Raw genomic sequence first — 13,609 nt, 5'->3', positions numbered from 1 at the left:
GCTGCCCCATCTCTGGCAGTGTTCAAGGCCAGGTTGGACACAGGGGCTTGGAGCACCCTGCTCTAGTGGAAGGTGTCCCTGCTCATGGCAGGGGGTTGGAACTGGATGATGAGACATCATCAACCTGACAATATCTCTCTGAACGATAATTGCAAGGAATTAAGGTAACATCACGTACACTCTACTCTCAAAAATTAAACCAGAAATCATTTTGACAGATAAACCAGATGAAAACAAAGAGAATACTCCTTTCCCATTAAAATGTCTCAAAGTATTTCACAGAGCTTCACAAGGAATAGATTTTTTACGCTATTTAAAGGTTTTAGCAATTTTAAAAGATCCCAAGTTTAGACAGAGACAAATACCTGAAAAAAAACCCGTTCATGATCTTACAAGACAAAAACATTTTGGTGTGATTTTAATTAATTCAGTCATTTACAAACTCCTTACACAGGATCTTATTTGAGCCAGTGACAGCTCCAACACAAACTAATTTCTTTTGTTACTTTGAAAATGTAAAACCAAAGCATTTTGGAACTTTAATGACATGCTGTGGGGATTTTTTAATTGAGAAACACACCAAACCTGCCCTAGCAGTCAGCTTGAATTTCATCAGTAAATCCCATCCAGAAGATACGCAACCTCAAAGCACAGTTTGGAAACACTTCATCTATAGGACAGCAGGGAAATCTGGTTTGCCTCCAACCCATTTAAAGGTCGAACTTATTTCTAGTATGGAGACAACTAGGTTGAAACATGAGCATTGTCGTGCGGAAAGTTCCTCAAAAAAGGCTGTTTTTCTGTTCACCAAAGGAGAGAAATACAAGTCCCACCACTCAGTCCTGTACAGCACATGATGCCCCATTGAGCAAGCTCCTCCTTTACCCACAGAGAGCAGCTGGGGAAGGCTGTCCTGCATCTGCTCAGGCTCCAAATAGAAAAACTAATTCTCAGTCCCTGCCACCCGACACCTCTTGCCATCATCCCATTTGCTTTGTATTTTAAATAGAACACTGTTAATGTACATACTTTCCACTACTCAGCACAATTGAGTTTATCTCCTGGGGAGTAGGGCTAAATCCACAGAGAAAGGTCAAGCTGCAGAACTCCAGTCCTTGGTATGCAGCACTAGACCAGCACCATGAGCAGGCACTCTCCAAAACCTGGCAGAAAGGTCAGAACAATTGAGGAAAGGTAGTCACCAAGCCCAAGAATGCAACTCTGCTCTTGACACAGGCTGTATTCACTGAGAGCAAGCTATCACCACACATTTGAGCAAAGACATCCCCACAGCTGTTTCTGCCAGGCCAGGGATAGCCAAGAAGCCCCTCCAAGAGGGGGATCCATATGCACTGAGCAAGACGGATTTCAGAGGGCAGGGAACTGCAAGAGGAACAGTGCCCCTCTGTCTAGCATCACTTGAGGGTCTGGATCCTCAGCTAGGAAAAGGCAGAAGCTGTTCTGTACTACTCACAGTGCTTTGCTCTGGAAATACCCCAGACCCAAATGGGCTTGCATAGCCATCCACAGTATCAACACCCACCAAAGAGATCATCAGACACAGTCGCCTGTCCACATTGTCCCGCTTACATTACAGGTGCTTCCCTCTTACATGCAGGAGTTGAGTGTCAAAAACAGGGACACTGGGCTCTTAAAATGAAGAGCTGTTTCTGCACTGCATCTATGTTCTCCCTAGTCTTGAACCAGACTTTATTTTAGAGGAATGGTCTCCAGCCAGTGGTTGGTGCAGTTCTGTGCAGAAAGAGAGACCAGATGGATAGGAAGGGGAATTTATCCATGGCAACAAAACACAGCTATCAGGTGTGCCTGATAGTTCAGGAGTTATTTACTGGTCTTACAGCACCCGAGTGTTGTACACACATGCTCCAGCTACTGCCCCAAGCTCATTTGGGCAAAGGCTGTTCAGACATGCCTCCTCACAACCCTCTCTCCTGCCTAACTACAAACTATGAAACCAAGGAAGCACAACAGATGCATCACTTTTCCCTAGAGCAAGAAGGAACACTTGACCCAAACAGTGCAGGAGCAGCATATATACTCACTGCCACCCCACAGCAGCAGCCCAAGGCTCTGAAAATTTGCCACCTATTTGAAGACATCTCCAACACTTTTACACAACAGCAGCATACATGATTATTCCCTATTTCTGAGGTGCCTGACATCACTATATAAGATAACCTGGGTCCTTCACAAAGATCTGCTAGTCCTGAGCCTCATGCTCTGACAGCAAAACCAAGAAGAGAAAGTTTGGCAAAAAGACATCCTCTTTCTGACAGGCAAACTTGGCTGTTCACACCACTAAGCCCTCTAAGCCTTCACATCCATCTTCTCTCCATTAGTATTGAGGTATTAAAAAGCCACAGCATGTACAAGATTGCTGTCTGAACAAACTCCAGGAGTGTAACCCTCACAGTGATGTAAAGTTGCTTCCATACCAAAATACATTCCATTCCCATAGCTCCCCTCTTACTGGTATTTCATACCATTATTACAAGAACAATTGCACCACTTCAGCAGATTTTCAACCAGATCTCAGGCTTTAAACACGACACATTCAAACAGTCTTCTTCCAAGTACTATCTTCTACAGCTTTAAGTCTACTTCATTCTTATGCTGGGGAGGCTGACTTCTACAGAGGTACAAAGAAGTGCTCAAATGTGTAATGAAGAAGAAATGCTTCCTTAGCAACCTATTATTCCCCCTTTATTTTATAATGAAAAACGCAACACTTTCATTTACCAAGGCACTTTCATTTACTTCAAAATGAAATCTGAAATACTGCTGAAAATATAAAATCTGGCTCTCGTATCTACCTTCTAGATTAATTGGCACAGTACATATCAGACCATGCTTTATTAAAGCATTAAGCTGCACTTTCCATTACCAAAATCTATGGTTTGGGAGGATGGTATAGATTGGTCCATAAACATTTCATTTCTCCACCAATGTAGCAATAACAGGCAGCAGTACTCCTAAATCAAACTGTTTGTTGTAAAAGAAAGGCAATTGCAAATCCTCTGGAAAGGCTTTGCACTAAGAAGTGAATGAGGGAGGTGGATAAAAGCAACGAAAAGGCACATGCATGAAAAGGATTTCAAGAGGGGTTATTTACGCTGGTTAAAAGGAACAATTATGATGATTATTATTTGCCATTATACTTTTAAACAGACAAATTTATTTTTACTGTGTCTCCACAGCTTACATACATTGTGTACTTCCTTCAGGGTTGTGCACTTCCACCGTTTTCTGCTGCGTGAAAAACATTCAGGCACAGAGAAATGTCAGGGGGTGAACTGCAGCCAGTGGCATGGCTCGGAGGGAATTCAGCTCCTGCCCAACCTCACAACCATCTGCTGAAGCTCACTTGGCCTCTTCATGGTCTCATGAGTAAAACTAGGCAATGAGGAGCACGTTAAGGCAGGGACCAGGACACGTGGGCTGCACAAAGTCTTGAGAAAGCCAAGGACAAAAGCAGCACCTCACACTGGCTCCTCATGTTCTCTACAGCCACCTGGAGCATTTCTGCCTGGGGGCACTGTTCTCTGTGCTGACCTTTTCCTTCCTTGCCTCCCTGTTGTATGCCAGGGACAGGCTGCTGTGCCCCTGGTCTACCTCAGAGCGCACAGGTTTGAACAACTTCCAACCACTTTTGAGCATACTTGGCAGGACAGTGCTATGCAGTACAGGTCACATCCACTTTTCACGAAGGCAGATCCTTAACAGAAGCAGAAGCAAGGAGGAGTGCTTCTACCTCACCATATCTGGCCACACTTGAGGTTATTTTTCTTAGCTACAAGGACTAGGAGGTCACAAGTGACAGGCACCACATGAAATAAAAATAAATCTCTCTCTGTCATGGTTGCCATTAAACTCGTGAAACAGGCTTAGAAGTGGACAGGTGAAGAAATAAAGCACTCATCATTTGTTATATTTGGGGAAAACCAAGTCCTGTGTATTTAAGCCAATTACTTGAAACTTTATGTAGACCTGCAGTTGGGAGCCAGAGAATGCTCTCACTGCATGGAAGGAGCCTTGTGATAAGGCCAATTAAAAAAAAAGAAGTTAATTTTCAGAATAAAAGTATTATTTAATTCAAAGCCCCTCCTGAACTGGCACAGTTGCTTGAGTTTGTTTAAAAATCACTACAACACAGCCACACTTAACTTTCCACAGCAGATATAAGGAAAGAAAATACTGAAGTCAGGTGTAGCTTGTAGGAAGGCCAGTATAGCACAGGGTTCACAACCTCAAAAGTTAAAGCTTATTATCACAAAAACCTCATCAGATGTCTCCTTCATTCAGTATTCTCTGCATACGCTCCAAAGCAACACAACAGTGATCATCTCTGCCCACACCTACAGCGAGGACAGTGGTATTCAGTTTCATAGACTCAACCAGGTTGGAAAAGACCTTCAAGATCATCCAGTCCAATCATTGCCCAGCACTGCCAAGGCTACCACTAACCCATGGCACTGAGGGCCTCATCTCCATGGTGTGTGAATACTTTCAGGGACGGTGACTGCAGCCCTGCCCTGGGCAGCCTGTTCCAATGCCTGAGCACCCTCTGGGGAAGGAATTGTTCCTCGGCTCCATCTAAACCTGCCCTGGTGCAGCTTGAGGCCATTTCCTCTTGTCCCATCCCTTTTTCCCTGGGAAAAGAGACTGACCCCCACCTCACTTCATCCTCCTTCTAGGTAGCTGTAGAGAGAGCATTTCTACAATCTAGCTAAATAGCTAGTGGTAACAACACAACCCTCATCCACCTTTCAGTAAGTTTAGCATGTCTGGGGATACCACATAGTATTAAATGCTTAGAGAGAAGCTACAGAGCACCTGTGGATCATTTCTAAAGCTTCATTTACAAGAAATTATGACAGAATAAGGCTTTAAAATAGCTACTAAAACTGAAACTGCCATCCACCCCATCATTAAAGTGCAGAATAGTATACAGATCTGCTTCCTAAAGTAAGCAGGCAAATTTTCTAGACTGTTGGCCAGAGTTCCTGGTACTCAGGGCTCATGAAAGGTCTCTTTGCTCTGAGGGAAAGCCCCTATTCACAGGCTCTTAGTCCCCATTAACTAAACTATTTTGCAGGGCTCAAGTAAACACATGCTCCACAGAATCCCAAAAGGCCCAGCAAAAATGAGAGAAAGCTACACCTCATTCCAGGTAAAAGGGATTAATTGCTTCCTACACTCTTGTTACAGAAGATGTGCATATCCTAAACTGGGCATCATTCAAGGAAAAAGAGAAGCATTGAGTATGTTAACATGCCAGGATCACCTGGTATCCCAGAGGAAAGTGGGGATTGGAATTTTGTGCTCACTCCTTAGGCTATAACACAACTGACCTCTACCAATTCAGAGGCACAAAAACCAAATAAGCTTTCTCTTTATCTTTCCCAATATCAGCTCTCCTAACTGTTTGCTCAGGAAAGCATTTTCTTTGGCTCTTTGTGAAACTGAAACAGATCCATTTTTTACTCCATGCTATATTGAATACTACCATTTTTCAAGTTGTTTTCCTCCATGCAAATGACAGTGCTTATTAACTGCCTCATTAGCTTAAAAAGTGGTTTCAGTTCAAAGTTTATCATCTGTAACATTTCTGTATATCTAAAAAGCTAAGCTTATTTTCAGAAGACAACAAACAAAACACCTCTGCTTTTCTTCAACATACTAGGTTTGTTGAAGAGGTCTGTTCCTCAGTCATCCAGAAATGCATCTGATCTTCTAATCTGTATCTCCCACACATCCTTGATAGAATAAAACCCAGCAATTAGTTGAATACATATAAGCTACACTACACATAGCAAAAACATGCTTTCAGAAGAGCAGGAGTTATCTACCTTCTCTGCAAGTTTGCTACGGCTGTGAAACAAGCCACACAAAGTAGGCATGCCACTACCTACACAAGCTCAGAGTACATCCCTACAATCACAAGACAGCCTTACTAATCCCCACATTACTGAATGGTTGCATTACTAACCAACTTTCTACATCCTCTGAGCTCAACACCTATACCTGTGAAAGAGTGGTACTCAGCTGTTGAAATCCAGGCTGTTGAAAGCAGCAAATCACCTGTTAAATCCTTTCCTCAGTGCAGGTTAAACCCATTTGTCCTGGGTTTACCAGGAGCCGTTTTGCTCCTTCTTAGTAACTGGTGTAGCTGCTGTGCTTGGAGCTGGGGTAGCCGTGCTGTTTGTTGCAGCCAAAGTTTGGGTAGCAACTGTACTTATCGCTGAGGATGGTGTAGCCGCTGTACTTGGAGCTGGGGTAGCCGTGCTGTCTATTGCAGCCAGAGTTTGGGTAGCGACTGTACTCGTCGCTGGGGGTGGTGTAGCTGCTGTACTTGGAGCTGGGGTAGCCGTGCTGTCTGTTGCAGCCAAAGTTTGGGTAGCTACTGTACTTGTCGCTGAGGATTCCATACGGCTGCCTTCCATCTCTGATGCTTTCCCACAATACGGCAGGACCCATCAGTAAACAAGGCATACTGTTTTTCACTGACAGTTCGTTATATGGTGGAGCCTCTTCAGCACGCATCACCTCCTCCTCTGATGACATTCCAAAATCTTTGCCCTCTGGCCAGTCCATGATGACTTCTAGAATGCCTGGACGACTAGGATTTCCTATTCGAGCACGCTGTGTAATTAGTGCAGCCCATTTACTCCATGTAGCATCAGTTGCGTGGTGTGTAGAGGAGACCCTGCCTTTGAACATCCAGCCCAGTACAGGCAACCAGGGTGCCAGGCGGAGCTGTGCTTCAGTGCCAATCACTTCCGAAGCAGCTCAAACCCCTTCATAGGCTGCCAGTATCTCTTTCTCAGTTGGGGTATAGCTGCCCTCAGATCCTTTGTACCCCTGGCTCCAAAAACCAAGGGGTCGACCTCGAGTCTCCCCTGGGGCTTTCTGCCAAAGGCTCCAGGTAGGACCATTTTCCCCAGCTGCGGTGTACAGTACATTTTTGACATCTGGCCCAGTCCGGACTGGTCCGAGGGCTACTGCATGAACTATCTCACGTTTCATTTGTTCAAAGGCTTGTTGTTGCTCAGGACCCCATTTAAAATCATTCTTCTTCCGGATCACATGATAGAGAGGGCTTACAATCGAACTGTAATTTGGGATGTGCATTCTCCAGAACCCCACAGCACCCAAGAAAGCTTGTGTTTCTTTCTTTTTAGTTGGTGGAGACATTGCTGTTATCTTGTTGATCACATCTGTGGGGATCTGGCGATGTCCGTCTCTGGTATGGCCAGACTGACCACACACCTCATTTAAGTGTTTTACTAATTCTTCCGGATTTTGCACTTGTTCGGTGGTGAAATTCCAAAGTACTGGAGAAGCCCACTGACCTAGATACTTGCCCATGCTATCCCACACACCCTGCCACTCATGGCTGTCCAGCCCCGGGGAAAATCTCTTGGTCCTCCTATATCGTCGTTTAACCCCAGACAAGGCCCAAACCTGACTTGATTCGCCCTCTCCCTCCGCAGTTTCTGCAACTTGTCATCCCCAACCCCCCATTCAGTATGCTATCAACACATACATACTGTCCTGGGTTTACCAGGAGCCGTTTTGCTCCTTCTTAGTAACTGGACCAGGTGGTGAATACATTGTTTCTTCATCTTGCTTCACCCTTCTTGCCTCCTTTTTGCTTTTTATACTGTCCTGGGTTTACCAGGAGCCGTTTTGCTCCTTCTTAGTAACTGGTGTAGCTGCTGTGCTTGGAGCTGGGGTAGCCGTGCTGTTTGTTGCAGCCAAAGTTTGGGTAGCAACTGTACTTGTCGCTGAGGATGGTGTAGCCGCTGTACTTGGAGCTGGGGTAGCCGTGGACTGGACTGAACTTGATGCATTGCTATTGCGTATGTAGTAGGGCATGATGAAATGGCAAAAGCACCCCATTGTGACTGGTCCAGAGGCTCCATGCATCCTGGGCATAGACTACCTCAGGAGAGGGTAGTTCAAAGACCCCAAAGGGTACCGATGGGCTTTTGGTATTGCTGCTTTGGAGACTGAGGAAATTGAGCAGCTGTCCACCTTGCCTGGTCTCTCAGAGGACCCTTCTGTTGTGGGGTTGTTGAAAGTTGAAGAACAACAAGTGCCAATCGCGACCACAACAGTGCACCGACGGCAATATCGCACCAATACTGTCCTGGGTTTACCAGGAGCCGTTTTGCTCCTTCTTAGTAACTGGTGTAGCTGCTGTGCTTGGAGCTGGGGTAGCCGTGCTGTTTGTTGCAGCCAAAGTTTGGGTAGCAACTGTACTTGTCACTGAGGATGGTGTAGCCGCTGTACTTGGAGCTGGGGTAGCCGTGCTGTCTATTGCAGCCAGAGTTTGGGTAGCGACTGTACTCGTCGCTGGGGTGGTGTAGCTGCTGTACTTGGAGCTGGGGTAGCCGTGCTGTCTGTTGCAGCCAAAGTTTGGGTAGCAACTGTACTTGTCACTGAGGATTCCATACGGCTGCCTTCCATCTCCTGCGCTTGCCCTATAAGAGGGTAAAAGAGTGTTTCCTTCGCAGGTTGGCCACCCGAGAAGGAGAAAAAAGATGTGAAATTGCTAAGCACCTGTATTATATACCTCCCAAAGTATAAAGGTGGTGACCACACTGGGAGCATAAGACCGATCAGTTTCATGATCAATGATTCTATTGTATTGCAAGTCATTATAAAAAAGTACAATGAGATAAAAACCTTAGCCCACGCCCCACACTTGAAAAACATTACCACAGCAAATACCGGCTGTATGTAATGTACAGAGTTCTGAACCTGTGAGACCCAGAGGAACAGCTTTGAGAGCCAATAAATCAGCATTGTGACGAGTGACTATTAATCTGGTCAGATCTGTCGTTATCTCAACCCTTCGTGCCCCACGTTGGGCGCCAAAAAGAACTGTCGTGGTTTAAACCAATCCACACAGGTCGTCCACTCACCCCCCCCCCCCCGACCCTCCCCACTCCCGGAGGGATGGGGAGGAAAATCAGGAGAATGTAACTCCCACGGGTTGAGATAAGAACAGCCCAGTTACTAAGAAGGAGCAAAACGGCTCCTGGTAAACCCAGGACACCATTACATTAATTCACCCAGTTCACTAGTTGCTTCCTTCACACCATTCCTGCCATGCAGACCAGTTCTCTCCCAGCTCCTTGCTAAACTGTGGATAAGAAAACTTACTTTTCTATTTGCCTGGACAAACAGGTGCAGCTATGGCTGCTCAACAACTCTTGGTCTCTGTCTAACACAACTAGCACAAATTATGGGAATGAATTCATACCACAAGCTGAAGCTGAGACCTTTCAAGCTCCTTTCACAACACCAACTCTGAACTGGTGAGAATGGCTTTAGTTAATGGCCGAATTTCAGCTGAAGACGTGGGGGAAATGCTGAGGAGCTCATTAGAGCTACTAAAGACCCACTACTACAGTAGTAGATACAGCAGCTCACTAGAGCTACAGTATTCAAACCCCCAGTGATTCTTGACTGAAAGGATACATATGTACTCTAAACATACAAGTCTGTTAAAAGAGCAGTAAAGCTACAGAATTTAGAATTAGGAAACCATAGCATCAAAGTTACTTGTCACTTACAAAGAAAAAGCAGTTCATAAAGGCTAATCTCAGTGTTATCATTTGAGCTCTATTAAACCAGCCAAATGGAGCAGCTTTCTCCCAAATACCAAGCAAATAATAAATCTGAAGTCTGAAACTGGAAGCATCAATAGCGCTTGAATAGAGACACTTTAAAATACCATTGGAAGTGCTTATTGCCACCACACAGGCTACCGCTCATTTTGCTTCTGCTATAATAAAAAGCACAGAAGTATATGCTCATCCTTATACAAATACACCGATTACACATACAGAGAGTAGTCCTGTTATAGGACACGATGCCATACTTGCACAGCCCTTTTCACAAATACTTTCAAATTTCAGCAATACTTTATTAACATTTGCTGTGTTCGGTGATAGCTTTTACATGCCTTTTATATTCACAACCTGCTGCTCTGATCTGTTACTTGAAAATTAAGAGCATTTTTAATGTTGTGCAGCTGATTTACATAGGACAACAGCTCTGATTAAGAGATAAACTGCTGAAATTTGGAACTGAAGCCAGGATGGAGGAAGGAGAGGTGGTTACCAGGGGCCTGTGCCCTAAGGAGACCCAATTGAAGGAACAAGCCATCAGCTGCAGCCCATTTCTCTTGGGCACCTCATGTCACACCCACATGACTGACACTGTGTGACCCCATGCAAAGGCACACTAAGGAGAGTCACGTATCAAGGGAGAAGTAAGTTGAGAGCTCTGCATCTTATTGCAGCTTGCCCTGCACTATAATGCCAACATAAAAAAGTTGGACGAAGAGCACACAGGTCCCCCTCTTCTTGAAAGAAGACAGCAAATAAGCTTTAAATAACCTACTCAGAAACCAAACCTCTAGGCTGTTCATACCAGACATGAACAGTTGGACACACTCTTAGCAACACAGACTGTCTAAAAAGAGGATAAAGTGCTTTGTGAGAGGAGTCAGTGCTGACCCTTGCTATGTTTTCAAAACTTCTGGTCAGATCCTGCAGCTCGGCTTTACAGGCAGTATCACCATCACATGTAGCACACAGGAATAAACATAACCATGGCTCTTTTAACAGGAGTTTCTATTATCCAAACACACAGACAGCCATCTGGCAGAAATCACCTGCAGGGCTTGTATATGATGTTTACCAACTGTCAGAGGTTCTCTTTTAAATGACTGATCAGCCAAGAAGAATATACCTAAAAGCACTTCTTCCATTTCAGATTTGTACCTTGGATATCAAAAATTATTAAAAGCCAAGTACATTCCAGTGGCACAAAAAAAAGCTTTGAATAAAATCAGGACATTTGTATCCAAGGGTAGTTTTCCACATTAAGCAGCCTGTTATCAAAACCAAATCCAACACACCTAACCCTGGAGGAGAACACTCTTCCACAGCAACAGATGCTGCTGCACATGTAATAGGACTAATGATGTCCCAGCTCAAGAACATACCTGGAGAGTTGTGACTTATTTGACAGAAAAAAACATGCAATGAGATTTGTGTGCTCAATTCCTTTAACATTTCTTTGACTTGCTGTAGGAATGATACAGCAAAGAGTATCTCTCCTAAAAAAAGATAATTCATTCTTTATGGCTGTTCCAATCTGAATATACTTGTTCAGTCTTCATGTCTGGAGAACAGGTACTCCTCAGATGAACAACAGAAACACTGATTTTGATCAGAACCAAAGCAAATTTCATTTCAATCTGTCTTACCCACAGAGCTTTACTTGAACACCTTTACTCCAGGTAACCTACAACTCCCTTATTTGCTAACTTTGTGTCTTACAAGATACGCATTTTTTTTTCAGCAAGATAATGCCTTAAGTTACTTTCACTGTATTAAACACATTGGATATTTTTCCCAACAAAGCAGGCACTGAAGAGGACACAGGTCCTTTCCAGCTGTAGCAATTAGATATTTACACTGAAAATCATAAAAAAGAATGTATCTGACTCAAAAGAGACTGTTCAACCAAACCAATTTGTAACAAAGCCCAAATGTCATAGAGTCCTCAGGTCAGGGCAGGAATACTCTGTACAGCAGCCCACTGACTTGGTGCCTTCACATCAGGCTGGCAATACTTCTAATATGAGAGGGGTAGATATTGCTGGTTCTGGGTATGACTGGGGGATGCAGTGTTTCCCAGTGTAACACAGAGATCTCCAGCAGTCTGGAGCCTCAAAGGCAAAAGCTTACCACTAACCACACAATATGAGTGCAGCAGAGCTACTACTTCAGGAGAATTTGCACCCAATAACGTGGCAAACTGTTTCCCTCCCCTGATCCATCTATACTACAGGTCAGGAAGAATGAACAGACCATTTACTAGTGTGGGAGATAACCACAACAAAGAGAAGGCAGCACCATGAAAAAGGGAAAAATCAGATTACAAACTCACCCACATGAGCAATGGAGGTGCCAGGACCAGCCTGCATGTAAGGGGCTCACTGCTGCCACTTAACCCTGACTACGCTGTGTCTCTGGAAAGTCCCATTAGGCTGCTGCATGAAAAGCACAATCCCAAACTGGAAACAGCATCTGGAAGAAGGCCAACAATGCATTTTAACTCTCTGCCTTGCTGCAGTATCTATCTCTTCTCTGTTTTCTGTGAGCACATGCAAAAAAAAACCCCCAAACAAACCCAACATTATTCTTAATGACCAATTTTTTACAACCACCCTTCTTCCCCCAAAAATGGTATGAAAAATGTCAATGTTTGTCATTGTCCATTTGAGGTACTTTCTGACCCCAGGAACTGACACTTGCAACCTGGACAGTTTGCTTTTCTGTGGCTTAGGGCAGGATCTACCATCGCTCAGTTCCTTAATCACTTTACCTGTGCATGGGTGATGCGATAGGTCCTGCCAGATCTTTTCTGCTGCAACAAAGCTGACTGCACATGGCAGTAAACTGGGTGACCTGGCATCCCTGAGAATGTGAATTGCCCTGCCAGCCTCCTTCCTGCTAAGAGCCCCAGTGCCAAGGTGATGGGCTCACCCTATGTCAGCCTAAGGAGGGCACTCCCTAGGAGGCTCTACCTTACAGACCATGCCCAAGTCATACCTCTGGGCACTCAGATTCAGTAATTCCCACCAAACTCTATTTCACTTCTTTCCTCTCAACTGCCCCTGCATGGTTCCCTCCTGCCTAAGTCTGACAAAATACAAGATGAATATACCCAAATGAAAACATAGCACAAATTTTCAGACTGCAATTGGTTTGGTAACGCGGGTGCTTCTGGCTGTAAGTAGACAGACAGAGAGCTCTCTACATTGCCACTATATCACACTGAACACACATACACCCTTTAATAGGCTAGAGTCCTTCTAGGTAGGCCCATCGATAGGAATAGCTTTTCCTGTAGTGCCATCTTCTGGGTTAGGGTGTAGGAACACTTTAGCTGAAACGGATTGATCAAAAGATACTTACTTGTTAAAAACTATTACAACAGCTTTAGACTATGGATTAATATGTAGAAACAGCCAAACCACAGGAATTCTCTCAACAGATTATCTACAGTTTTCCTCTCAATCAATTATTAGCTTTAAAATTACAAGATTTTGACCATTATTTTCTGGCTCAATCTGCTTTGTGTTTTGAGCCACTGCAATCTTGCTTTTTAGATTTTGTTCTATTTCTCAGCAAACACGAAGGCTGCTTGCTTACAAATTTGTGCCACCTCATGACTCCAGAATGCCTGACGGTTCCCCAACACCATGTGGAGAGTGAGAAAAGCAGGTAAAATCCTATTGATAGGGCCTGTATATTGCTTTAACCCAATCCTCAACACAATGACGGCTGTAGTTTCTAGTCAGTTTGTAGCTCAGGGTTTTGTAGGTAAAGGAAGCAGGTAGGCGCTCCTTTCTCGCTGAAAGGTCCCAGACTGGTCTGGGTTGGAAGGGACGTTAAAGCTCACCCAGTTCCAACCCCTGCCACGGGCAGGGACACCTTCCACTAGAGCAGGGTGCTCCAAGCCCCTGTGTCCAACCTGGCCTTGAACACTGCCAGGGATG

Source organism: Lathamus discolor, chromosome 3 (genome assembly GCF_037157495.1).
Source record: "Lathamus discolor isolate bLatDis1 chromosome 3, bLatDis1.hap1, whole genome shotgun sequence".
Taxonomy (NCBI): Eukaryota; Metazoa; Chordata; class Aves; order Psittaciformes; family Psittacidae; genus Lathamus; species Lathamus discolor.
Note: the sequence above shows the minus strand (reverse complement) of the source record.